Below are 25,790 nucleotides of genomic sequence, written 5' to 3' on the forward strand. Positions count from 1 at the left end.
ACTTTGACATTTTAGTAGAGTTTCTTGGTTTAGTTTCAAAGCGATGCACAACAAATGGTGAAATTTTACAAGTAAAGGTGCAATGCACCAAAACAAAGTTTTTGGAACTACAATTCCTTCTTTTATTTTTAGTGTAAAGTTTAATTAAAGTTGAATAAAATGTCTTAACAAATATATCAATATTAGAAAATACTGCTAAGCTACTTTTATATATTTTATAATAGAAAAATATTTATTTGGTAAGTTTTTTGTGTCAAATCGAAATTTTATTTCTTTACATGTAAAAATTTTTTGAAATTCCACGTTTTTAAAAAATTCTTAAATTAAAGTTTTTTTTCAGAATTATTAAGCATAAATTTTCAAATTCAAAACTTTTCCTAGATTCAAGTTTTTTGGCTTATTGTTCACACTTAAATGTACACAACAATATAAATATTATTTTGAATTTTATTAGCTGCAAGACTTAAAATTTAACATTCATTATAGCTCAAACTAACACTGTTGATTGAGCAAAACATACATCATAAGTTTAATCTGCACTTTTTCAAGCAAAGAAGCCAGCCTGAGTCAACAAAAACGTTCCTGATATTTTTGTATACAAAAAGCAATTATAGCCAAAAACTTAAAAAGTGACTTAGTTGGCCTGAGATTTAAAGTCTTCAAATAGTGATAGTCTGAGTGTTTGGCAATTTTTAGTTGTTTATTTGCTTGAACTTGAACTATTTTGATCAACAATGTACAAACTTAAAAAACTTACCATCCCTAAATCTAGTTTATGTTAAAATGGTAGCTTCAAAAAACAACAGTTGTGTGTATTGATATGCAAGGCATAAAAATTAACTAAGTTTGACAAAAAAAAATGTTTGAAAAATTAAATGTATACCTAACAAAAATATATATTGTTTTAAATGTGTGTGTACAATTTAGATATTACATGTACAAAAACAATGTTAGAAAATTACGCATAAACTAAACTTTAACTAACTAAAGTATTAAATAAAAAGTGGTTTAAAATATGAGCATCTTTTTAAGTTGGTGTGCATAGAAATTAATTTAAAGTGCAAAGAAAACTTTTAAAGAATTAAAATGTGTCAAAACTAAAATCAAATAGATCTATTTCTTATTACTATGTTATGCTAAATGTTTTTACCCTAAAATATAACACTTACAAATAAAAAATCTATAAAGGAAATATTTAAGGAAATTTAGGTATAAAAGATATTGAAAAAGAATATCTAAGCTATAAAAAATGACACTTTAGTTAATTACTGTGCATTACGTTTGTACAAAATGGAAAACATTTGCATTTAGTTTGTTTAATAGATAGGTATTATATATCTAACTTACTAAATCCAATCACTCTTTACACTCTTTTTTCAGATAATTACTTGCTGTTGTAAAAAAAAAGTTATTATGAAACTGAGAAAAATATCCTTTTAGAATGCTAATCTGTCTTTTCCACATTTTTAAACTAAAGCAGTAATTTCTTCTAATTATTTTTAAATATTCTAAAGAGACTTAAAACCAAACTAATCAAATTAAATCAAATTACCGAAAAAATTTAACTTGAAATATATTTTTGCTCAGCGGGCCACATTTACATACTCGCGGGCCACAAAATTTTCTTTCGCGGGCCGCATTCCATTCAAAAAATTAACATGCTCGCGGGCCGCAGATTTACCCTTCGCGGGCCGCAATTGGCCCGCGGGCCGCAGTTTGCCGACCCCTGTTTTAACATGTGGTAGTTTGTATAAATACTTATATGTTTATCATTGACAAAAACAGTAATTTTGTTGAAAATGTTTACAATCTTATTTGAAATGTTAGTATTGTCATAAGTAAAGTTAACTTAGTTTTAACTGTTATATGTTAATGAGATAGAAACAAAACAGAAAAAATATTCGTAATGAATTAACTGTAATCAACAAAAGTACATTTTAAGAAAACTTAATCTCACACTACTAAAACTTAAACATTTAGTTTTAAATGTACTTATTGTTTTCAACATTTTGTGTACAGTACTAGTAAAGTAAATATATGCATATCTGTTTTCAATGATTTTGTTCATTTCATTATAATTGGAATTACTGCTACTAACTTTAAAAAAATCTTTACTAGATTAAGGCCATAGGGAGCTAGAAGCAGTTGACCTAAAAAATTATCTTTGGCTACTATGAGTACTTAAAAATAAACCATAAGATTATTGTTTATAAATTCAAAAACTTTATTAAATTTTTAAGGTATAGTCATTTTTCTCAAAGGTTTCTGATAAGACCGTATAGACAAAAAGTTTTTCATGGTCAATTTTCACTGAAACTTAGAAATTAACCCGAAATTTTATCTTCTCCTACATTTTAAAGCTACTTTCCTCAAATGTATAGGAAATTGGACTTGTAATATGAAAAAAATTCCTATTGTCAAGTTTAGAAAATCATTAAATATTTAAAGATTGATGACCATAAGAAGAAAAAAATCTGTTTTTGTTTTATCTTATAAGAACAATTATATTTTTACTCAACATTTCTGATATCTCTTTGGTAGAATCGTTCATTATTAAATTGAGACTGTTGTCAAAAAAAGTGAGAAAATTGCTTAAACGCTGTTGGAGGAGATAAATTTTTATTAAAGCTTTTTTTGTCTTTTATATTTGGGCTCTTCATAAAAATCCTATTGAGCTCTTTGACTGTGTGCCTAAACATGTTAATAAAATATTTTTATTATAAGAAACAGTAAAAAGCAGCTGTTAGCTAATTTAATATCTTTGAAATAAAATTAAGATGCAAAAAAAATGTGATTAACCACAACTCACCACCCTATGCCCTTTAAAGGAACTTTGAACAGTTTTTTGAATATTTAAGTAAATGTTTCCGGTTTTTTTTTAGTTATATTATAATTGATTGGTTGCCTTAATGAAGGTTTGTAATACAAATGTAAACATTTGACACAAATTTCTTTTAAATTAACTTAAAGTCTACTAAAGTTTTTCTGAGTAAACAGTTAAAGACATAAATTTAAAATAAGTTTAATAAAGTATACACTACTATTTAAAACAAATAAAGATTTTTAATTTATTTATCATTTTTTTAGTTTCTAACGTGTTTGCTTTAGTTTTCGAACTATATCATAATGACAAGTTTAATGTTTAATTTAAAAGTTTTAAATCATGTACTATTTTTAAGTCATATACTAGTTTGATACATATACTATGCTAATTTAGTTTAAATTTTACTTAATTAGACAGCTATGTCCTACATAAGAATTACTCAAAAAATTATTCTAGATTAATCTTATCAAACTAAAACTCTAGGTCTGTTTTCAATTTTTTAAACAAAGTTATAATAAAGTAACTTAAGTCTCCAGTTTATTAAATATTAGTTATTAAAATATTATTATTTTCTTTAAAGTTAAAAGAAGTTTTATCCACCATAAACACAAAATTCGTTCTAAAACTTTTGCTTAAGGGCATGTGGAAAAATGTTTTGCAAATGTATTATTTTTTTTACACAAATTTACACTAACTTATAAATAAAGGCTTAAATACAAAATGAAATTCTGTTTTTTTTTTTAACAACAAATTTTAAAAATAGTTTTGAAATAAAGTTTATATTTGAAAAAGTCTGACCAGACAAATAGTAAATACAAATTTTAATAAATATGTCACGACCAAAAAAATATGTTTATTTTAGTTGAAATTTTAAAAACTGAGTAACTTTCAAAATAAATTATCAAAGTTTGTAGAATGAGATTGAATTATAGTGAAATTGTTTCACTATTATTTCTGGGCCTATAAAATGTTCAAAATGTTATCTATAAGCTTTACTTTTGTACAACATTTATATTTTTAGTTATTTTTAAGAAAATTTTGATTTAAATATATTTTTTAACAGAGAGGTTGCTATTCAAACAACTACAATTTTTTCCAATTCTCTAACTCTGAAAACTTTGAACATGGAAATGTTAGTTTATATTTTTGAGTCATTTATTTTTATTCAATAAAGTGTTTTCTAAGTTTTAAATCTAATCTAAATGCAGAAAGTAGATAGCTTAAACTTAAGTTTACTGCACTGTACATAAAATTTGTATGAACAGTAGAGGTGTATTTAAAAAAAGAACAATTAAGTAAACAAGTATTACTATACTAGAAAAACTATAATAATAACTTATATGTATTAATTATCAAATAATAATTTTGATATTTAAAAAAAAAAATGTGATTTTCACTGCTAATCTAATATCACTAATAAATATACACTAAAAGTTCGACGTAATTTTCTTTTTTACTGTGCCCAACCTTATAAACATTTTTGGTTAATTGTTTTTATTTATAATGCTTAATGAAATATTTACTGAAATAAAGAATCTTTAAAGTTTTGTAAAAAATATAGATTAATACGAATTCCAAATTTGCTTATATCAACTTTTTAATCATTCAAGATATAACATTTGTTTTAAATAGTAACTAGTGGCTGTTTTATTGACAAAGGTATTAGATTTATTATATGTAGAGCTTAATCTAAAAGCTAATAATAAAATATTTATGTTTAATTTTAATAAAAACTTATTATTTACAGAATTGAAGTATTTTAATATTTACTTAAGCTAAAATGTTTCAATCACTAAATTATTTGGTTTAGCAAAGATAATGTTCATGTACGTAAAAATTCATATTTACTTTTGGTAAATAACTTTTCTATTAACTTCCATCCTAAAAATTTTATAAGACTTCAGAGTTTCAACCTCTTTCATAAAATAAACTATTTAAAAAGCTTAAAGTATTTAGTTTAACTTATCAAGTATGTATGTTTTAACTAAAATAAAGATTAGTAAATATATAAAAAATATGAACTTTAATATATACAAGTTCTAAATTTTAATGACTTTTATTAGATTTTAAAAAGATACACTTTAGGTGTTTTAAATTTTCATACAGTTCATACTTGCAAATTAAGTGTAGTTTTAAATTTTGGCTCTATTATCTTTAAGAAGAATTTGTTACAGCCATTAAACCTCACAATCGAAGCATTCAAGTCATTGATATTTGTTTAGCATTAAGTGAAACTAGAGTTAATTAGTTTAAGTATAGCAGATTTAAAAACTGCCATCATTAACTTACATTGTGCATATTATGCTCGAGTATTTTATACATGTGTTTATAAACACTTAAAGAGTATATCCTTCAAGTGGCCTGGTGGCGCAACGGTAGCGCGTCTGACTCCAGATCAGAAGGTTGCGTGTTCAAATCACGTCCGGGTCATGTATTTTATTTAAATCTTTTTTTTTATATATAGAATTTTAATTTATATGTACAAGCTATTAAAGTTTTCGTCAACTGTTTTTCTTTTTAATATAGAACATATAGACACTATAAATTATTTAGATCTAACAATATGCTATCAAAAGATATGATTAAAGATCTTATAAAAATTGTATAAATTTAAAAACACAAAAAAAATTAACTTGTTTAATCTTAGAATTTTTTTTTAAACTATTTGTTCATTAAAAAAGTGGCAAGTTTCTACAATCATTTCATAAGTTTAATTAGTACCACAAATCTCACTTTCGTTTATAAGTTGTGGAAAAACAAGTAAAATTATTAAAACTAATAAATAAATACTTATATTCATTTATAGTTTGTTGACTGCAAACTTCAAACAGCTAATCTGTTATAAAAGTTTAAACTTTTATAAAATGTCTATTCACTTAGTTTCTATTTATAAAAAACTGAATATGACTTATTATATTTAAAAGTTAATCTTACCATGGTTCTAATTTACAAGATGTCAACTGTTATTTAAATAAATTTAAATATAATAATTAAAACAGAAAGCTTAGTGTATTTTTAATATTAAAAATTATTTTATTAATATTCAAATTGTTAGACGAGGTATGTAAGATTTTTTTAATATTTCTATTGGTATAAGCCAATAATAATATATATGATATGCTTGGTGCTAGACTAGATACATTAGTTTTTTAAATTTTCAAAGTATTTCTTAAGACTTAACTTATTAAATTTTATAGTTTTATAAATAAACAAGTTAACAATCCTATCAAACAAAAGAGCTTAACATTTTTTTTTTAACTTGTAAAAACAAAATTGAAAAGGTTGTCATTATAAATAAACGTTATCATAAAGTGCTTACCAAAAAGTAGAGGCAATAAATAAGTTTATAAACGCTACATACTGTTTTTATGTACCAGCAATGTTTGTACAGTGGTAGAATTCTTGCCTGACATGCGGGAGGCCCTGGTTCGATTCCCGGACAATGCTATTTCCCTATTGTTTTTAAATTTAAGTAGTATATAAGCAAGTTTTAATTAATTTACAACAAAGCTTTCAACTTGTTAAATTAATTATTTGTTAGTAATGATTGGCTGCTTAAGTAGTAACGGGATCAAAGTCTGACAGTTTTATAAAATTTTGTTTTAATGGTAGTATGTTGTAGTATTTTAAAACTATTTTGTACAATTTATATCATTTAATAATTTGTTGAGATTATACTTTGAATTAATATTTTTAGTGTCGTGTAAAGTATTTATTTTGCTAAGTGCCATCTATAAACAAAAGTAGTTAAATGTGCTAATTATAAACAAATAGTTCAGAATTAGACTTGGACTTACATTTTACGTTTATAGACTCAATATTCACATTGCAATCAGTTGTCTCCGTAGCGCAATGGATAGCCTGCTGGACCTCTGATCCCAAAGTTCCGGCGGAGATGCATATTTTACTTATTAAATATTACAAATAGTTTTATTTATTGCTTAACTTCTACCTATATTTTCTACTTAAGACAAAAATCTTAATTTTCAGTTACGTAAAAAAAATAGTAGAGAAACCAATTCGAATTGGACACTATAAAAAAGCAAATTATTTATTATTAGCTTTAAAAATTACTAGTTTCACTGTAGTAAACGGATTATTAAAAAACAAAGCTTTTTCAGATAGAACTAAGTAGTTCGATAAAACGTTTAGCGGTATAATTTCTAAATACCCTAATAAATATTATGAAGTAAAAACTATTCTGTTATAAAATTATTATAGCTTACTAATAAAATTGTTTCTAGAACTTTTACCTATTTCTAAACTATAATAAATAGATTAGATAAGACAGACTTCTTTCCACAGGGCAGTTTTCGTCTCTACGAATCATAAATATAAATATATACATTTCAAAGAAAAAGTCAATATCAATAGAAGTTTTCAGTGACAAAGCATTTTTTCGTAAGTTTTTGTTTTAATAGTTTACTTAGTTTCCATGTGTTAAATACATTTTATATTTAGGTAATTTTAGAGTAAATGTTTTAAAACCGGTTACTACAGCTAAGTATTAGTAAACGTTATACATGAAGTTAATTTTCATTAAAAAGCAGAAAGTTTCTAAACTTGTTTTCAATAATAGTAATCAAAAAATAAATTGGTATAGTTCAAATATAACTATAGGAGCTAAATATTTGTAAAAAAGCTTTAAAACTTATTGTTGTAATAGAAATAGAATAAAAAAATTTTACTAAAACACTTCGAATAGTTACTTTCTTGAGAAGTTTGATCGCACAACTTACTTTAATTATAAAAACTTTAAACTGAAATAACGACGAATTTACAACTTTAGTAAAATAAAACAAGTTGAGATATTTGATAGGTTTTGCAAAGAAGATTATACCTTAATAATATATTAAACAAATGGATGTTTTGTTTTTGTTTAGCTTGAAAAGTTGTTTTTATATAATCTCATGCTAAATTGAAGTATTAATATTGCGATACATGCGAAAATTCTCAAAATATACATAAAAAGCTCAAATAAATACTTCCTTGTTTTTATTTCAGTGCGATGTGGGTCTACAAAAGCTAAAGAAATTTGATAATAAGAATGTTAGTTTAACTTTTTTTTCAAGTATTTATAATAAAAACAAGTTGTAAATTTTTAATTTTTTTTTTTAATTCCACCAAAACGCTAAGTTTTAGGCGGAGGTTTAAACAGGATTTCAATCTTAAAAATAGCTACTTAATTTTTTTTTAATTATTCAAAATAAAGTTATTTGAAAGTTTATAGTCATTCTAGCGTGGTAAACTTTAAATTAATACTATCTTAACTCATCTAAAATTTCTTTTATAGCTTCTAAAACACTTTATTAAAAACCCTATTTATAAACATTCATTATATGTCAGATTATAAGCGAAATACTACTACTATTTTACTTTTTTTCAGTTAAACCATATTTCTTATGTTTAAAACTTATCTCTATTAGCTTTGATTTTTTTTGAATAGTTTCCAAAAACAGTATAGTATCTTTAGATTAACTATTACAATTTTACATGACTGTGGAATATAAACTGTTTACCACAAAATGATAATTTATTATATGAGAAAAATATATGAATTTGTTAAATTTAAAACTAGTGCTTTCAACTAATTATGTTAGTTGTTTTAACGTTTATAAGATTAAAGTTTTTAAAAATTGCTAGACTAAAGTGGATAATTTTGATATTAATTATTTTGTGTTTAATTATTATTTATATTTATATTAGACTCTTTTAATTACGTTTTACAGCAAATTATTAAAGTTACTACGTGTGAATTCGTTTAAAATACTATTCTATTCATTCTCAATTAAAACTGTAATAACTGCACAGAAATAATTATTACGACTTCAAACTATACACTTTAAACATAACACTTACAAGTACATACTTTAACAAGATTAGCGACCGTTGATAATTGTCACGTACTGAAGTACGCACGTGTAATTATAAATACTACACATTTATAGTCAATACAAGCGCCCGGCTAGCTCAGTCGGTAGAGCGTTGGACTCTTAATCCAACGGTCGTGGGTTCGAGCCCCACGTTGGGCGTTGTTACTTTTTATTTTTTGTTTTTCATTTATTAAAGGTTTTTTTTGTTGGTAGCTATTTACATTATTTCAATAAACTATAAGTTAGATTAGTTTGTTCAAATATTTAAAATCATAGTTTTGGTAAATTTTATAAACCTTTTTTTTCAATTTGTGTTATACAAACAAAATATTCTTTTTATTTTTCACAAAGTAAAAACTCATTGACATTTATTTGGTCAAACTTCTGCTAACTTTTTATTATTATTAAAAACTTCTACTTAACACATTTTTTTTATAATTTCTGGTACGAAAATCCTTTATAAAATAAAAAAATAGGTTTCTTTTTTGCTTTCTTAAGACTAGACTGCTTAAAACAATTTCGAATGTGCTATTCTAAAATGATAGTTATAAGTGAAAACCAAAAACAAAAAATTCGACGCTTGTGTTGGAGGACAATGAGTTGAGTTTATAATGGTGTTATGAAAACAAGCCATGCGTTAAAGGGTAAGTATCAATTTAAAGATAAAATTACAGATAATAAACTCAGAGGTATTCTATGAATAATCGATGACCTACAACTAAATGAGATTAATATAGTTGTTAGAAAAATAAACTTTATTCATCTGAATGGAAGTGTTCATTTATTTGTTATGCTTGTAACTAGCCACAGTTCAGAGACATTCTTTGAACTTTTAGCTGTTTACGTTTAATTTAGCCACGCTTATGTTGTCTATAAGTTAAAGTATAAAGTTACTTTAAATAACTCTTGATAAAAAGCCATGCGCTAATTACATTTGGATCGTGACGTAATAATAAGAAGTGAAGCTCTAGATTAATTTTTAAGAATGCTTAAATTAAGATATGCTTCTTATTTAGATAATTGAAAAATTTACATTAATTGCCACTAAATCTAGTAAGTTATATAATATATTTAATTATTAAAAAGCAAATCGATATTTTAATTATATAAATAACAAAAAATGATAGCTGCAAATAAACCACTTGAAGTTTAATTCTATGAAAAGAACTTAACCGATAGGAAGTTTCGTAAAGTATGATGTTAATCATACATCAACCTAAGTACAGATTTCAAAGTCAAGAACAATATTTTACGACGTTTAGTAAAAATGCTTAATTATATATCCTGGTCGTAAATAATTCTGTTAGTAAACATAAAATTTATTTAAAATACGTTTTTTTAGTTATATATATAGCAGAAGCTAAGTAACATTCTAAATAAAATAAAACAACTATACGTAAAACAACTATTTACATAAGTTTGCACTTTGTAAGAATGGTCAATAAATTATAAGAAAAAAAAAAGTATTAACTAACAGTAATTTTATCTGTTTATTTTGGATATTTTTAAAGAGTTGTTTACTGTTTTGATGAGCTGAAAAATCCAAAAACAAAATGTAAACAGCTAAATGTTCAAGGATGTCTCTGAACTCTTGCTAGCTACAAACATAACAAATAAATAAACACTTTCCATTCAGAAGAATAAAGTTTAAATGTCCTACAAATTAATCAATCACATTTAGTTGCAGATCATCGATTATTTATAGAATACCACTTGGTATATTTTCTGTAATTTTATCTTTAAAATAATACTAACCCTTAAACGCATGGCTTGTTTTTATAATAACTTAATAAACTCAACTCATTGTTAGCTACCACAAGCGTCGATGGTGTAACGGTTAGCATTGGTGCCCTCCAAGCACTAGCTCCGGTTTCGACTCCCGGTCGACGCACTTTTACTTATAAACTGTTTTCAAGAATCAGAAATTAGCTTTTCAATACAACTGATATTTGATTTTTTTGATGTCGTTACCACTACAATCTGTCAAACTAACATCTGAAATTTTGCATTTATGTAAAAACATCAACTAATTTAAAGACTATTTCTAAAAGTATGATGTTAAATGAGCAAAAAAAAAGTTATTCAAATTTTAATAAATATTAGCATAAATAATTAAACTCTAAGATTGTTATTTGTCTGGGTAAAGTAACTTCTCTGCTTTTTACCTTACGTTTATTTTGAGAAAAATTTCGTGTAACAATGAAAATATTGTTGCGATTTATTGTATTAACGGCCAGGTATAATTGTATGTAAAAGTAGTACTAATTTTATTTATATGAATTGTTGTAGTTTAACTAGTTGTTAGATATTGTTTTATTGGCCTTGTTATTGATTTTCGTTCAAATTATTTTGTTTGTGTTATGTTTAATCGTTAATATTTAACATGAAAAACTATGTTTAGTTTGGAAAAATTCAATTTAAAACATCTAACTTTATTTATGTGTAATAACTTTAGTTAAAAAGTAAAGTATTTTGTTTTCCAATGTAGAGTTTTCTCATATATATTTTTATGAAATATTAAAATAATTTTTAATCATATAGAAGCTAGTAGTTTAAATAATATTTTGTTAATGATTAAATACACTTAATTAATTTAATACGCTATTTGCTTTTTGCAGCAAGCAATAAATTAGAGCAGTGTTGCAAAAATATGCCGAAATCAGCAGTTATAATGTGTTTTAGGCTTGTAAACGCATATAAGTGTTTATATATGCGTAATATCGATCTAATTACAAGTCGTTGTGGCCGAGTGGTTAAGGCGATTGACTAGAAATCAATTGGACTCTGCCCGCGCAGGTTCGAATCCTGCCGACGACGCATTTTTAGGTTTTTTTAATGATGTTAATTAATTTTTAGCTATCTGCTGTAAATCAATAGTTTTTTATATATAAGCTTACTTGGATACAAAAGTGTCGAAAAAATTTACAAAATTATACTTTTACTAAACACAAACCATTATAAATTTGACAAATTACAAGTATAAGCATTCTAACAATAACTTATACCTTTTTATTCTATAACATATAAAGTTCATTGATTAATTTTTACAACAAATTTAAATGACAATTTTTCAAATCAAAAAAAAATTGAATTAATAACTTAGATTTAAGTTCATCTAAGTATATATATCAGATTTGAAATATGTAATACTAAACAAAGATAACTTTATTTTGGTAAATAAGTTTATTGTAAATGTTATTAAACATAAACAAAACATAAATATTGTTTATAATTTTAATACTTAAGTTAATTTTACTTCATTACTTTTATGTTGCATTAAAAGTTTCGAACTTTTTATTTAATTTAATCTCGAGGGGTTAAGAAGTAAAATGAGAAATTTCTCTTTAACTCGCACTTATATTTCACACGACTTTATTGTTATCGGTAAAAAACTTATATTTTAATATTTATATATCTTACAAACAGGTAACGAAGCAGCAGCATTGAGATGGAGCCCAAATGGTTGCCGAAACTTTCAACAGAACCAACTTCACTTGACAGGTAAACATAAATTTTGACTCTATATTAAATATTTAAAAGACTAATTATTGAGTTAGAAAAATATTAAAATAGTAATCCAATCCAAGAAGGTAATTGAAAATTAAAATTTTGTTGTTTTAATAAACACAATTACACTGTCTCATTGAAAAACTGAATTTAGAGTTTGAAAATCCGCTTTGCGGTGAAACAGTGTAATTGAGTTTCTCAAAATGATACAAATGTTCATATTTAAATATTATCTAAATTTTATTTGCATTTTAATTTCACCAGCTATCAGATATCAAGATACCTATGTACAATTTTTTCATTATTATTATTATTATTATTATTATTATTATTATTATTATTATTATTATTATTATTATTATTATTATTATTATTATTATTATTAGTTCGTAATTAAGTTCGTATTATTAGTTCGTAATTAGTTTCGTATTATTAGTTCGTATTATTCGTAATTAAGTAATACCATGAATATCTTTGATATTATGCCTTATCTGACATATAGTAAACCGTCATAAGCTATTTAAAACATTTATAGCATCACAACTCAAACTTTAAATATAAACATAACAATTTCAAACTTATAACTTAGACTTATTATTACAAACTTATAACGCATTTGCAGTATACAAGGTTTAAGTTTAAACATGACATTACAAACTTATAGTGCACTTCTACTAAAAAATTATAATTCAAATACAACTGATTAAGTTATATGAACGTAAACAGCTCAAATTGTTCACATCTCAGAGATAAATTTATACAGAAAGCTAAATCTATGTTAAAATTTTAACAAGTTTATGTGTATAAAATTTATGTTCAAAATTCTAATTACCAATTTGTAGAGCTTTATTCAGTATTCAATTAAATAATTTTTAACTTTATTATCAGCAATTTAACATTTCTGTAAAAGTCAACTAACCAAGTTTTCTGTTTTTAATACAACAAAAGATGCAAGATAAAAAGTATTCTACTTTAGTACGCACACAACGTATTTTGAAATATGGGCTTTTACGTTAAGGGGAAAAAAAGATTAGAAACAAAAATGTAATAAAGTTATTGTTTAATTGGCGTCATCGCTTGGTAAAGTTTGATTTTTAGAAAATTTAGACAACAAAAAAATTGGCTTTCGGTTGTTGTCAGTTGCGACGCGTGGTATCGTACAAAAAATATTACACGTATTTAAAAACCTAAATTGATACTTTTAAAAACTATTTGGGTAAGAAAAAACTACTAGAATTACAACAAATAGTATGTAAACAAGATTTTATTTTAAAAACACTATTTTTTAAGGCTCTTTAAAAAAGTAACAAGTTTTTTAATCAACGCTCCATCCCACGCAACGCCCCTGATTGTAATACTTAAATCGTTTTAACTTAAGTATGTGTTGTTTGTCGGTAGAAATTCAAACTTATTTGTAAGTTGTACCAAAAAAAAGCTTTTAGATTTTTATTCTGTCTTTAAAGTATTTATTGCGATTTTTAACTACTCAAGTCATAACTTTTTCTATAAAATTTAAAAATTCTGATGAAATTGAGAAGTTATATTTTATAATTGCGCTCGCATTAGTTTTGCATAAAGACTGAAATAAAGCTATCTAAATACACCATGAATTTCTAATCAAAGATAACATAACCTCGTTACATATATTATAACCCTATCAAATGTTAATAGTTAAGTTTAGTAACTTTGTATCCAAGTATTTAGCATAGTCTTGGCGTATTAAAATTTTAAACTGTTAAAGATAACAGTTTTTTTTTTCAAAATTTACGGGCTAACAAAAGTTTAATTAATGTAGATTTTTTACACTTCATTCCAAACTTTGTAAAACTTTAAAACTATGTTCAGCAAAAAGTTTAGATCAACATAACAAGTTAACCAAACATTTTTATAAAACTCTTTTTCAATACGTACTAAATCTATAGCTTCAACATTATAACTAGTGATGTACCGGACCCACAATTTCGGGTCTGGCCGGACCCGGATCCGGACTTTTTTTTCAAGTTAGAATCCGGCCAGAACCGGATCCGGACTTTTTTTTCAAATTAGAATCCGGCCAAAACCGGATACGGACTTTTTTTTCAAATTAGAGTCCGGCCGGAACCGGATCCGGACTTTTTTTTTTAATTAGAATCCGGCCGGATCCGGATATCAGACAAAAATGGCAATATCCGGCAGACCCGGATAGTGAGTCCCGTACATCACTAGAATAAACTAGCCTGATTCAGAACGAGTTTTTTAAAAACTGAAAAAAAAAGAACTTTAATCTAATAATAAGTAGAACAGCTAGCCACAAGGTTTACAAATTTAAGTGTTATTTACAATTAAAAATCTGAAATCAAGTTCTTGACAAAATACACTAGAAAATTACAAAATATTGAAAACTGGATCAGCTCAAACTCATTCAAAATCTAAAAGAAAACTAGCCGGAGTTTTTATAAAAAACTAAACTAGCCTGAGGCAGTCCAAGATTTTCTAAAATTCCCAAAAATTTTCAAACTAGCAGGGTTGCCACTGTTTAAGTCAATAAAACTAGCTAGAGTGAGTATAAACAAGCCTGACTCAGAATAAGTTTTTAAAAACTGAAAAAAATTACTTTAATCTAATAATCAGCAGAACAGCTAGCAAAGGTTGACAATTTGGTAGTAAATTTGTGGACTGATTGTGGTACACTTAACTTGTTAGTACTACCCATCATAATTAAATCCTACCTTATTTAATTAATATCTAACAAATACTAAATTCTGACTGAGACTACTTTCTATAATCAGACACGACAGTTTTGAGTGATGAATATTTTATATAAAGCACAACAAGAAATACTAGCATATACAAAATTATTAATTACTTTGGTAACACTTTAAAAACTGGAAGCTATTTAAATCTATATCAAAAGACTTAAAAAAAAACTAAAAATTAAATAAAACTTTTAGTAAACAGGAAACAGTAAGATCTTTAATAAACTTTTAAACTATAAACCTGGCTTAAATATTTAAACAATTAAACACCTGTTGAAATATTCACTTTTAAAACAAAACACTACTTACAATAAGCATTCACAAAAACGTTCAAGATATTTTGTTGCTTCAAGCTACACACCAAACTAACTAACTGCTTATATATAAACTGCCTGTCATGTTCTGATGTTTTGTTGCATCAGTATTTAGTTTGAAACATTTCGTCATATAACTCTCATTGGCTCGTACATTCAACCGTATTAACTCTAAATATTCTCTCAGCTCAACTTTAGACAATAAATAATGCAAGTATTCATTCCAAAGTTTTCAATTTTACAACATAAATAAAGAGTTGCATTTCATGAAATGTTTATTTCATAGTTTAAATGTAAACAAATGTAAATTAGTCAGGTGTACAAAATGAGCCAATCACGGTAGGTGTTTAACTTTAACAGACGAAAATGACTCTTATTAATTTACACAGGGTTTGTTTTTGAAAAAATACTTTTCAGTATGCTCTTTTTTACTAACTAGATCCGGGTCCGGACTTTTTTTTCAAATTAGAATCCGGCCGGAACCCGACCCGGACTTTTTTTTCAAATTAGAATCCGGCCGGAACCGGATCCGGACTTTTTTTTCAAATTAGAATCCGGCCGGATCCGGATATCAGACAAAAATGGCAATATCCGGCCGGACCCGGATAGTGAGTCCGGTACATCACTAATTATAACTAAACTTCTCACTCCCACTTTTAACAAAGTATTTTTATTATACTTTATTAAACGAAAAAATGATGTATTTGGTCCTAGGATCTGGTGCACGAAGAACCTTTTGGTATCGAGTCCCACACTACGGATACCTTTTAACGTCTTTTCCAGGACAGTTTAATGTATAGGAAGTAATAATAAACAGTATAAACAATGAGAAAACAACTCTGAATACTATATACTTGAATAAACTTGTTTTACTTATATACTTAATTAAGTTTAACACAGTTAAAAATATGTAAGTCGAAAATAATAGTTGTGTGCGAATGGTTATTATTTATTATACATTTCAGCGACGTTGTTTCGTTAGGATCTGTATTATAAAAACTACTAGTGTGTAAATTTTGTATGTTTATAGTTTGTTATAGTGAGGCCAACATAATTACCATCATATTTAAGCAACCACTTAAGCACTCCAAATATCATAAGTAGTTTTTGTTGTACTCTATCACTTTAGGCTGTAATTTTCCACAAAAATTTATATTTTTCATACAGCCCCCATTTTAAGTCCACTTTAACCACTTAAGCTATTATTTTCATAAATTCAATTTCTATTGTTCTTTTCCTTATTTGTACCAAATTTTCAATATAAATTCGATACATTTACCGATTTCGATGTACCCCGTGTGGGTCGAGGCGTTGGGACGTCGAACACGGGGTTGGATTATTTGTAGCCAAAAAGTTGTGGGTTCAAACACGAGGGGGAGCGAACTTAATTGGGGCTACAAACTACAATTAATTGTAGGGGCAATCTCACCTTATTGTGGGGAGGAAGTTTTTGACAAAAAATATTTGTATTTTTTTTTAGTTTTGGTCAATACCACCAAGGTTTTTTATGCACTTCCTTTTATTCTGAATACAGTTTTTCGAAAAATTTTTAAAAACAATTGACCTAATGCAATAAGGTCAATGAGGTTTAAGGTCATAGAGATTTATCGAAAGATTCACTACAAAGTGTAAATAAAATTTTAAGCTGTTAACACAGTTTGAAGCTTGTATTAGCTCTAAATATCTACAAAAATTAAACGTACAATATGACATTAATGCTTATAAAAGTTTAGAAAAATATGTTAGAATGACAATTACAAAAGAAGCTCTTTATAACTCAACAAAAAAACTCTATCAAAAACCATAAAATGCGTCGACCGGGAGTCGAACCCGGAACTAGTGCTTGGAAGGCACCAATGCTAACCGTTACACCATCGACGCTTATGATAGGTTCTGGTATTTACTGGTTATAAACTCAAATGTTATTGTAGCTAGCTATGTAGCTCAATTGAATGCTACCATATGTGCATTCAAGCGTTAAACTTTTTGCCTTTAGCTCGACAGAATGTGCTATAATATTGCGCTGCAAATTTTTAACGCGTTTTGCTCGCGAGCTGTATTGTATACAGTTTATCTGCTCACTTAAGCGGTAAATTCTCACGTGGTTAAGCGCTTATGGCTGTAAACTTGATGCTTATTTGCAAAAGCTGTTCATTTCAAATCGTGCACTTTACTTGGTAATTGCTTTTATGTTTATTGATATATGTTCTCACGTTTGATTAAAAATATTAAGTTTATGATGATATTAAATTGATAGCTTTATCTTTTACTTTGTTTGATTAAATGATGACTAAGAAAATGAACCTAAGTACTTCTAAACAATTATTCAAACTGTAAAAACGAACTAATACACATGAAAAAAAAATTTTGCCTAGCTAGTTATAGTTATTTCTTAAAGTTTAATCACTGATTAAAGTCGTGAGTCTTAGTGAAAACTATATTACGACAAAACTGTATTGAAAGTATATAAAACTAGATAACTAAAGTTAAATAAAGCTTGTACTAGAAGTTAAACCAAAAAACGTTTATTGGTTCAAAGTTAAACATATTTAAAATTATATTTTTTATAACTTACTAATCAGTTGATTAAAAGTTATACTAACTAATCAACTTTAACATAATTTAAATTTAAAAAGTCTTTCAATTAATTGAATATGTCTATTTGTTACATGATTTTTTAATTAGTTAGTGTAAAACTTTAAAAGTTAAGCCAATGATTATTGTTAAAAATTTAAAACTTTAAATTTTAGTTCAAGATTATTCAAAAAAGTAAATTTATACACAAAGTGAGTGTTTTTTTTATTAAAGCTGGCACTTTTTAAAATTCTACATGACTAAAAACTTGAAAAGGCTTTAAAATGTTTTTAAAATGTTTAGAGTTCGTATTTATGGACAGAATAACACAGCTTGTTTTTGCTTTTGAAAGTATAATATTAAAAACTAAAAAAAATCAGTATTTGTAACTAAATGAAAATGAGTTATTAAATAACGTTAAAATCTATTTAAACTTTTTTTAGAGTGAGTTTAAGTAAATTTATAGTAAAATAAAACCGATTCTTATTGCGCTTACCGAAACATAAAGATAATAGAAATAGTTAACGGTTAAAGTTTTACTTCGGAGACTTAGGTATAATTTTTCTATAATAAACCACGAAAAATATTATACAGCTGATTTTTATCAATCAACTTTTTCACGAATTCATAATTATTGTTGTTATTATAAAGTTTAAAAAATGTGTAACTACAATTGTTAAAACAATTTGAAATAGAAATCATAGATGCTTATGTCTTATGCTTAATTGAACAATAAGAAAGTTGTTTTTTGAACAAACTAGCTTGAAGTTAAATGTAATAAGGACTAATGTCACAATAGTTATTTCTAAGTACTCAGAATCGCATTTTAGTATAACAAGTTTTAATTGTTTAATGTGAAATTTAACGCCCATACCAATATATAACATAACACAGTATAAAAATTGAATTATATATATAATTCAAATCTGCACAAACCATATTTTTTCAATTTATTACCTTTTGTAAATGTACATAACATACATTGTTGATTTCAATTCAAAATCAAATTTGACTAATAAAATTTATTAAATAATTTGATTAAGTTAATGTTAATTGATCTTATAACTCATACTTAACATTTTAGTAAAAATGAGTTCTGATTTTTAAAAGTGGCAGAGACGGGATTCGAACCCGCGCCATCGAAATGACTGGAGCATAAATCCAGCGCCTTAGACCACTCGGCCACTCTACCACACGACTGATGAAATAATTTTCAGAATATAAACAACAAATCTAACGTATAATTACGTCACAAAGAAAATATGTTTGTCTTAAGCAAACTAGATGACTAAAAACATTGGGTGGTTGCAGATTTCCACTACTTTTTTGAATTGCTTGAAAATCATGCAAATAATTTGCATATTTTCTGAGTCGGTTGTAATGCATTTGTAACGCATCCCTGATAATAAGTTTTAGTTTTAAGTGAACATCGAAATGAAGCTTTACAATCATAATCAGCACATTGCTAATTGGCAAATCACTTGTTATTATGCAAAAAAGTTGATTGTTGATGCAATAATAACACATACACACATTTATTATTACTGGCTTGCAGCCACTTTCTGTGTTGTGGGTCACAGTTTTTTATTTGGATTTGAGTGTTGGTATCATTACACTTACAGCTTATTTGGAATTGATAAATTTTTGGACACAATTTTTTTTGATTTTTGATTTTGATTTTGCATTTTTATTTGTTTGGACAAAAACTTTATATTTGATTCTGAACAGTTGAAATTCAACTCAGCAGTTAGCTACCAGTTCAAAATAAAATAAAATTTTTAACTGTCTATTTGTACAATTTCATTAGGGACTTATACTATTACATTGCTATGTTTTTATATTTTACTTATTTGCTAACTTATACAATCTTGTTAAATCTTGCTAAACTGTTTTTTTTTTTAATTTACTAATTTGTCAATTTTGTAGATTTGTATTTGTTTATTGAATTTAAAGCTTAATAAATTCTATATCTTGCATTGAATCTATTTATTAAATTAAATAATCTTAGTCTCAATTTTACCTAACATGGACCCTAACTATAAACCCCTTTCTGGTCTGGATGTAGCAAAGCTACCAAATAGAAAACCTTCCCCACGATTTAGCATGCCACTTGTTTTTTCAATAATATTTTCTTTTTATAGATATGGTCTCTTAAATGTTTTTTTTTCAAATGTTTAAATTTTTTGAACTTTAATTGTAACGCAACCGTTAAATCTGTATAGCAACCTGTAAAGCAACCGCTAAATTAACACATATCAAACGGAGTTAACAAAAAGAACGACGGAGATGGGATTCGACCCCACGCGTGCAGAGCACAATGGATTAGCAGTCCATCGCCTTAACCACTCGGCCACCCCGTCTGACGAACAACTTCCAAATTAAGCTTATTTATAACTGTTAAGTTACAATTATCTCTATTTGTATCTAACAAAGAAATGATTGCTTCAATAAAGTTTATACTTTTTGACTAGGCTTTTTTTTCATGGTTTAAAAAACTTTATATCAGTTTTGTGTGTTCCGAAAATATAAATTCACCACTATATTTAGTTGTTTAAGCTGCTAAACATATAGCTAGTCTAACTTAGCATTTGTGCTAAATAAAACCAGTTAGTGACTATAGTACAATTCCGTTAGTAAGTTAAATATATTCCCTCTAATTTTCACAATTTATCAAGTTTAGTTTAAAAATAATTACTACGTCATAAAAAAGAGGTACTCGTAAAACTAAATGAAAAGTTTATTATATAAAATTTTGGTTGTATATAAACTGTCTATAACTTTTTTGCTTAGTTGTACTTTTGTGAAGCAATTTAATTTGTTAGTATTAAATGATTGAGTTTAAGTGTTTACACGTAACAAAAAGTATCTGACTTTTTGTTAAAGTAATAAGATAAATGATACAGTTATTCAAAAAAAAACTATCAGTTTTGTAATAAAGCAGCTTATTTAGATTTAAACCAACAATTAAATAATTTAGGCGACATAAAAAGCTAATAGATTTTATTGTATTATCTAATTAAAAGTTTGAGTTTTTTGTATTTTAATCATAAAAACTTTCTCTCCTTTGATGTTTTCATCAAATTAAGAAATTCTTAAATTCGAGAAAAATATTTAAGCCATTGAAAATATTATTAGCTAAAATTGTAAATATTATATAATATAGATTTTATCTTTACATGTAAACAAAACTTGATTTTATTCGCTGAAAAGTTTAAGTATACTTTAAGTTAATTTTTACAAGATTATAGTTTAACATTTTTAAGCTAATTGAGCTATTAGGTTTTACAAGTTATTTTTAAACCGTTTAAGGTAAAACCACAAAAGCAGTTAACTTTTAATCAAACGTGTATTTTATAGTTAACAAAATACACAATATGTTTTAAGCAGTTTTCACATTTCTTTTATTGATATTTTTTATTATACACAACAACAAAAATGTATTTACATAGTTTTAAATAAATTATTGTTTGTATCTTATTTTGGTCAAAACTACTTTTACCCTTCATAAACTTGCTTAAGTTTAAAAAAATAGGTTTTATATTTTAAATAAAGAACAAAATATGATATAGACAATAAAACTCAACTTGAACGAAAAATATAACAATACAATTCAAAAAATAATCATTTAAAAGGAGCCTGACAGGGGACTTGAACCCCTGACCGTTGGATTAATTGTCCAACGCTCTACCGACTGAGCTAGCCAGGCTCACAATTAAAACCGAAACCTAGGTTATATAAAGTACATTTGTTACAACTGCATTCTACTTACCAAAATTTTGATTGATCAAATTAAACGAAAACTTTATTAAACTTTTCTGGTTACATGAACGTATAACTGAAAGTTTATAAAACTATAAGATTCAGGTTTGAAGTTTAATAACTACAACTTTCAAAATATCTGTTTTAGCTTTGTCTAATTTATTGTAAAATTTTTAATATACTCTCCTAATAAAAAGTTATTTTAAAACTACTTAATTTAGTAAATAATAAAGTTTGTTTATTAAATTTTTTAAATGTTTTATTATGGTAAAAGTGGCATTATAAAAAACTGTACCTATATCACAAAAAGTGTTTAAGATATGGTTTTATAAAGAAAATGTTTAGAAATTGTTTTACTAAGTCCATATAAACATATGTATTTATTCAAATAAAATCAAATAACTTTTACAGCTGTTTCAGTGTCCTCAATACTGTTATATTCCTAGAATATTATAGTTCTTAAACACATTTATTAAATATTACACAACATAGCAAGTTGATATGCATTTAAAAAAATCAATACAATTTTGTCTTCAGCAGCAATAAACATTTTGTTTCAGCACACCAGTAAATTATGAAAAAAGTTAAATTAATTAAGTGTCAATTTTTTATACAAAAGTTCAAAAACAAAAAATGTTTCCGCCCGGGCTCCAACCGGGGACCTTTCGCGTGTTAGGCGAACGTGATAACCGCTACACTACGGAAACACTTGTTTTTAAATTATATAGCCCGTTTATAATCCTATCAAGTTGCTCGGTTAATTGACTAAATTTGCATTGCTATCACACATGGTATGTATACGAGATAATATTAAACTATAAACTTTGAACACGTTTAAAAAATTATATAGTTATATAGAAGATTATTTTTATAATGCGCTCAAAATTAAATTGTATCTTTCTTTGAGATAGTATAACTAGTTTTGTAAGCAATATGATTTGATTACTTATATTGTACTATTTTAGGCATAATGAGCACAATTTTTAAAATATATTTAAACTTTATATTTATTTTGAAAAATTTGGTTATAAAAGCTTAATGTTTATTTTTAGATTAAGACGAATATTGTATTAAATTTATAAAATGAATATGCGAATAAAACTTTTATGTAAATTACAGAGCTTTTGTAATATATAATTAACATTTACGAATTAATTTTCAATGCATACAAGAAAAAGTAAAACGAACTTATTGAACACTACATTCAAATAATTTTTTGACGGATTAGTTAAATTCATGAGTCATGACATCAACATATTTTGAATAAAAATCTCGGATTTAAGATATTTTCGATTTTAGAAGTCTTTGACTAGCTTTAAGTATTAAAAAATTTAAATACTTTATAAACAATACTTAGAAAAATAACTTAAATAATAGAATTAACTATTTATTACACCCATTAAATTCAGTTTAACTACAAATTAAAAATTTTTATTAGCATTCACTAACTATTTTGAACAAATTTTGAAAATTATTTCCAAACTTAAACTAATAAAAAGTGTATATAATATGTGTAATACATAATATGTAACACCAAATCATAGTTAAAAGTATAGATATATAGTCAAATTGAACGATAGAAAGATAGAAAAATAAAAATGTAAGTTTTCTAAACTGAAAACACATAGAAATATATAACAAATGATACAAGCGTATATATACGTATTTAAATAGTATCTTTCATATTTATAAAAACTTACTACTTCTTAAATTATTAAATTTTTTACTTACTCTAAACTCTACATGCTATGAAACTAAAAACAAACAACTTCATTAAAAAACATTCATGTTTAATTTGTAAAAAGGGTTAAAACCAATTAACGTTTAATAGACAAGTTTCAGTGTTTGTCGAAGTTAGAATAAAATTATTATGTAAAACTATTAATTATTTCTTTATAATCATATAAAATCAAATACCATACATAGCTACAAAATTTTATTTAACTTAATGAGAAAGTTATCAAAAGTAAACAATTTTCTATGATAAAAGTTTTGTAAAAATATAAAATTATTTGGTTGTAATTAATAAAAATTTAACAAAAAACTGTATATCATCAAACATGCTTAAACATAATACTATTACTCTAGCTAGTTTAGTCTACAAAAGTGTATGCAATATTTCATAACAAATTCAAAAAGATTATAAAACTTTTAATCTTGTATTATTATTTGCTATAACGCTATTTATAAGCTAAGGCATTGCTACTAAGAAAAAGGAGCTACGCATGCATCACATACAATGTTGTTAAAATATATACTTAGCTTTCGTTGTTAGTTATCAAGTGGCCCGTTGGTCTAGGGGTATGATTTCCGCTTAGGGTGCGGGAGGTCCCGGGTTCAAATCCCGAACGGGCCCTTGATTTTTAATTTTTCTAATCAATTCTGTTATGCACATTTATCATTCTTTAAAAAAAAATTCAAAATAGAATTGGAAATACAAAACTATAAAATACTTTTATAATTTAACATTATCTACCTAAACTAAAACTCAAAGTTTTTGTAATGGTTGAAATTGCTGGGCTATATAGTATTTTAAAAATGACTAATATTCTTTAAATAATTAATGGTAAACTTATTTTACCATAACCAAGATTTTAAACAAGTATAAAGTAGCGTTGTTACTAACTTCTAAAACAAAACTATTAGTGTTTAAAATAACATAGAAACTTTATCTAACCTTTGTTTTAATTGCTTCTCTATTTCTCATTATTTAAAAAGTAAACTATAACATTTTACATGGCATTTAACTATTATAATCACCTTAATTAGGAAAATAAATAACATTACTATTTTTACAAAAAAACACTAAGTCGTTAAACTGTTTTTGGAGTTTATTTTTTGACTTTTACAAATTTAATATATCAAATTAGTACTACACTGTCAACTTTACACTATTTTGTTTTTGCCAAAAGACTTTAGTTTTTTAATTGCATTGTTATACTAAAACCTATATTTCGCTTGTTCAAACCATAAAGCATTGTCTTTTGTTTACTTCTATGTTAAGCGTTAATTTAGTAGCGTATCATTAAGTTACCTGCTATGCGCTGTTGAAACTAAAACTAAAATATTACTAAAATAAAAACCTTTTATTGCATAACTTTCAGAGCAAGTACTAGTTTTAGTTTTATATATTACTACATCAGCTTGTTATATGATTATTAATATTGCTAAAGATATAAAATATAAACTTAACTAATCAAAACGTTCATGTTTTTTGCTCTTTTTATTTTTGTATGTCATAAAACGTTGTAATCATTTCTGAAATTCAAATTTCTTAATAATTTTTACTTTATTTTTACTGACGTATAGGTATAAGACGAAAGTTATTTAAGTTTAAATTTAAAATGATTATAGACTTGTTTATATGTATAAAACAGTATACAATCAACTTTAAATTCCGATTTTCTTACTTTTAGCTATACTAGTTGTGTAAGTTTTTACTTAAACTTAAAAATCTATAGTTTTTTTCTGTTTCGACATTCATGAATTTCGTAATTTATTTAAAACTTAAAAATGAATTCGTCCAAGTTGTTATGTTTTTACATTAGGGTTTTATTCTATCCAAATAATGCTATAAACATAAATTGCTAAAAGCTTATCAAAAGTGTTTAACTTTTATTAAAACTTCGAAAACTATCTAAAAAAATATATTAATATATTTTCTGTATCCTATATTTAGAAATTGTTATTTAGTAAAAACATCATTTATTTATTTGTTCATTATACTATTTTCATCATGCATTTAAAATATGTGCCACTTTATGTAATTTTTATTACAATAGTAGAAAATCGTAAAACTTTTGTGCTAATACTTATTTAAAACTAGTTTGTAAACGTTATAAATTTTTAATTGAATATTTTGCAACAGAACAGCAAAAAAAGGTGGAGGTGCCGGGCATCGATCCCGGTACCTCTCGCATGCTAAGCGAGCGCTCTACCATCTGAGCTACACCCCCATCTGCAAGTAATCAATCTTTAGCGTTTATAAATGTTCACATTTTTCGTTAAGTGCTTTTATCTTATCTGCTCGTTGCCTGGTAAGTGCGTTTTATCGATGCTACTTAGTTTCATCGATTTGATACTTATGAATATGAAATATGTGTTACCATAATCGGTATTATAAGTTACTAACAAACAGCAAAGTTTTAAACTATTATACAGGTTTTTAACGTTAAGTACGTATATATGTAGCTTTTACAATTAT

The 25,790-nt window shown here is 25.7% G+C and overlaps 10 non-coding genes across 10 annotated transcripts; 4 read left to right on the forward strand and 6 right to left on the reverse strand.

The window, feature by feature from the left end:
* The first annotated feature begins 5,182 nt into the window (after nt 1–5,182).
* On the forward strand, nt 5,183–5,254 carry Trnaw-cca (transfer RNA tryptophan (anticodon CCA)). The gene has a single exon. It is a non-coding gene; the product is annotated as a tRNA-Trp (tRNA).
* Nucleotides 5,255–8,783: 3,529 nt separating this feature from the next.
* Trnak-cuu (transfer RNA lysine (anticodon CUU)) lies at nt 8,784–8,856 on the forward strand. Its single transcript has one exon. It is a non-coding gene; the product is annotated as a tRNA-Lys (tRNA).
* Nucleotides 8,857–11,432: 2,576 nt separating this feature from the next.
* On the forward strand, nt 11,433–11,514 carry Trnas-aga (transfer RNA serine (anticodon AGA)). Its single transcript has one exon. It is a non-coding gene; the product is annotated as a tRNA-Ser (tRNA).
* Nucleotides 11,515–17,062: 5,548 nt separating this feature from the next.
* On the reverse strand, nt 17,063–17,134 carry Trnag-ucc (transfer RNA glycine (anticodon UCC)). The gene has a single exon. It is a non-coding gene; the product is annotated as a tRNA-Gly (tRNA).
* Nucleotides 17,135–18,937: 1,803 nt separating this feature from the next.
* On the reverse strand, nt 18,938–19,019 carry Trnai-uau (transfer RNA isoleucine (anticodon UAU)). Its single transcript has one exon. It is a non-coding gene; the product is annotated as a tRNA-Ile (tRNA).
* Nucleotides 19,020–20,105: 1,086 nt separating this feature from the next.
* On the reverse strand, nt 20,106–20,187 carry Trnas-gcu (transfer RNA serine (anticodon GCU)). Its single transcript has one exon. It is a non-coding gene; the product is annotated as a tRNA-Ser (tRNA).
* A 1,273-nt stretch (nt 20,188–21,460) lies between these two features.
* Nucleotides 21,461–21,533, reverse strand: Trnan-auu (transfer RNA asparagine (anticodon AUU)). Its single transcript has one exon. It is a non-coding gene; the product is annotated as a tRNA-Asn (tRNA).
* A 687-nt stretch (nt 21,534–22,220) lies between these two features.
* Nucleotides 22,221–22,293, reverse strand: Trnav-aac (transfer RNA valine (anticodon AAC)). The gene has a single exon. It is a non-coding gene; the product is annotated as a tRNA-Val (tRNA).
* Nucleotides 22,294–23,870: 1,577 nt separating this feature from the next.
* Trnap-agg (transfer RNA proline (anticodon AGG)) lies at nt 23,871–23,942 on the forward strand. Its single transcript has one exon. It is a non-coding gene; the product is annotated as a tRNA-Pro (tRNA).
* Nucleotides 23,943–25,469: 1,527 nt separating this feature from the next.
* Trnaa-agc (transfer RNA alanine (anticodon AGC)) lies at nt 25,470–25,542 on the reverse strand. Its single transcript has one exon. It is a non-coding gene; the product is annotated as a tRNA-Ala (tRNA).
* Between the last annotated feature and the right edge of the window lie 248 nt (nt 25,543–25,790).

This window comes from Thalia democratica, chromosome 2 (genome assembly GCF_965202585.1).
Source record: "Thalia democratica chromosome 2, ktThaDemo2.hap1.1, whole genome shotgun sequence".
NCBI lineage: Eukaryota > Metazoa > Chordata > Thaliacea > Salpida > Salpidae > Thalia > Thalia democratica.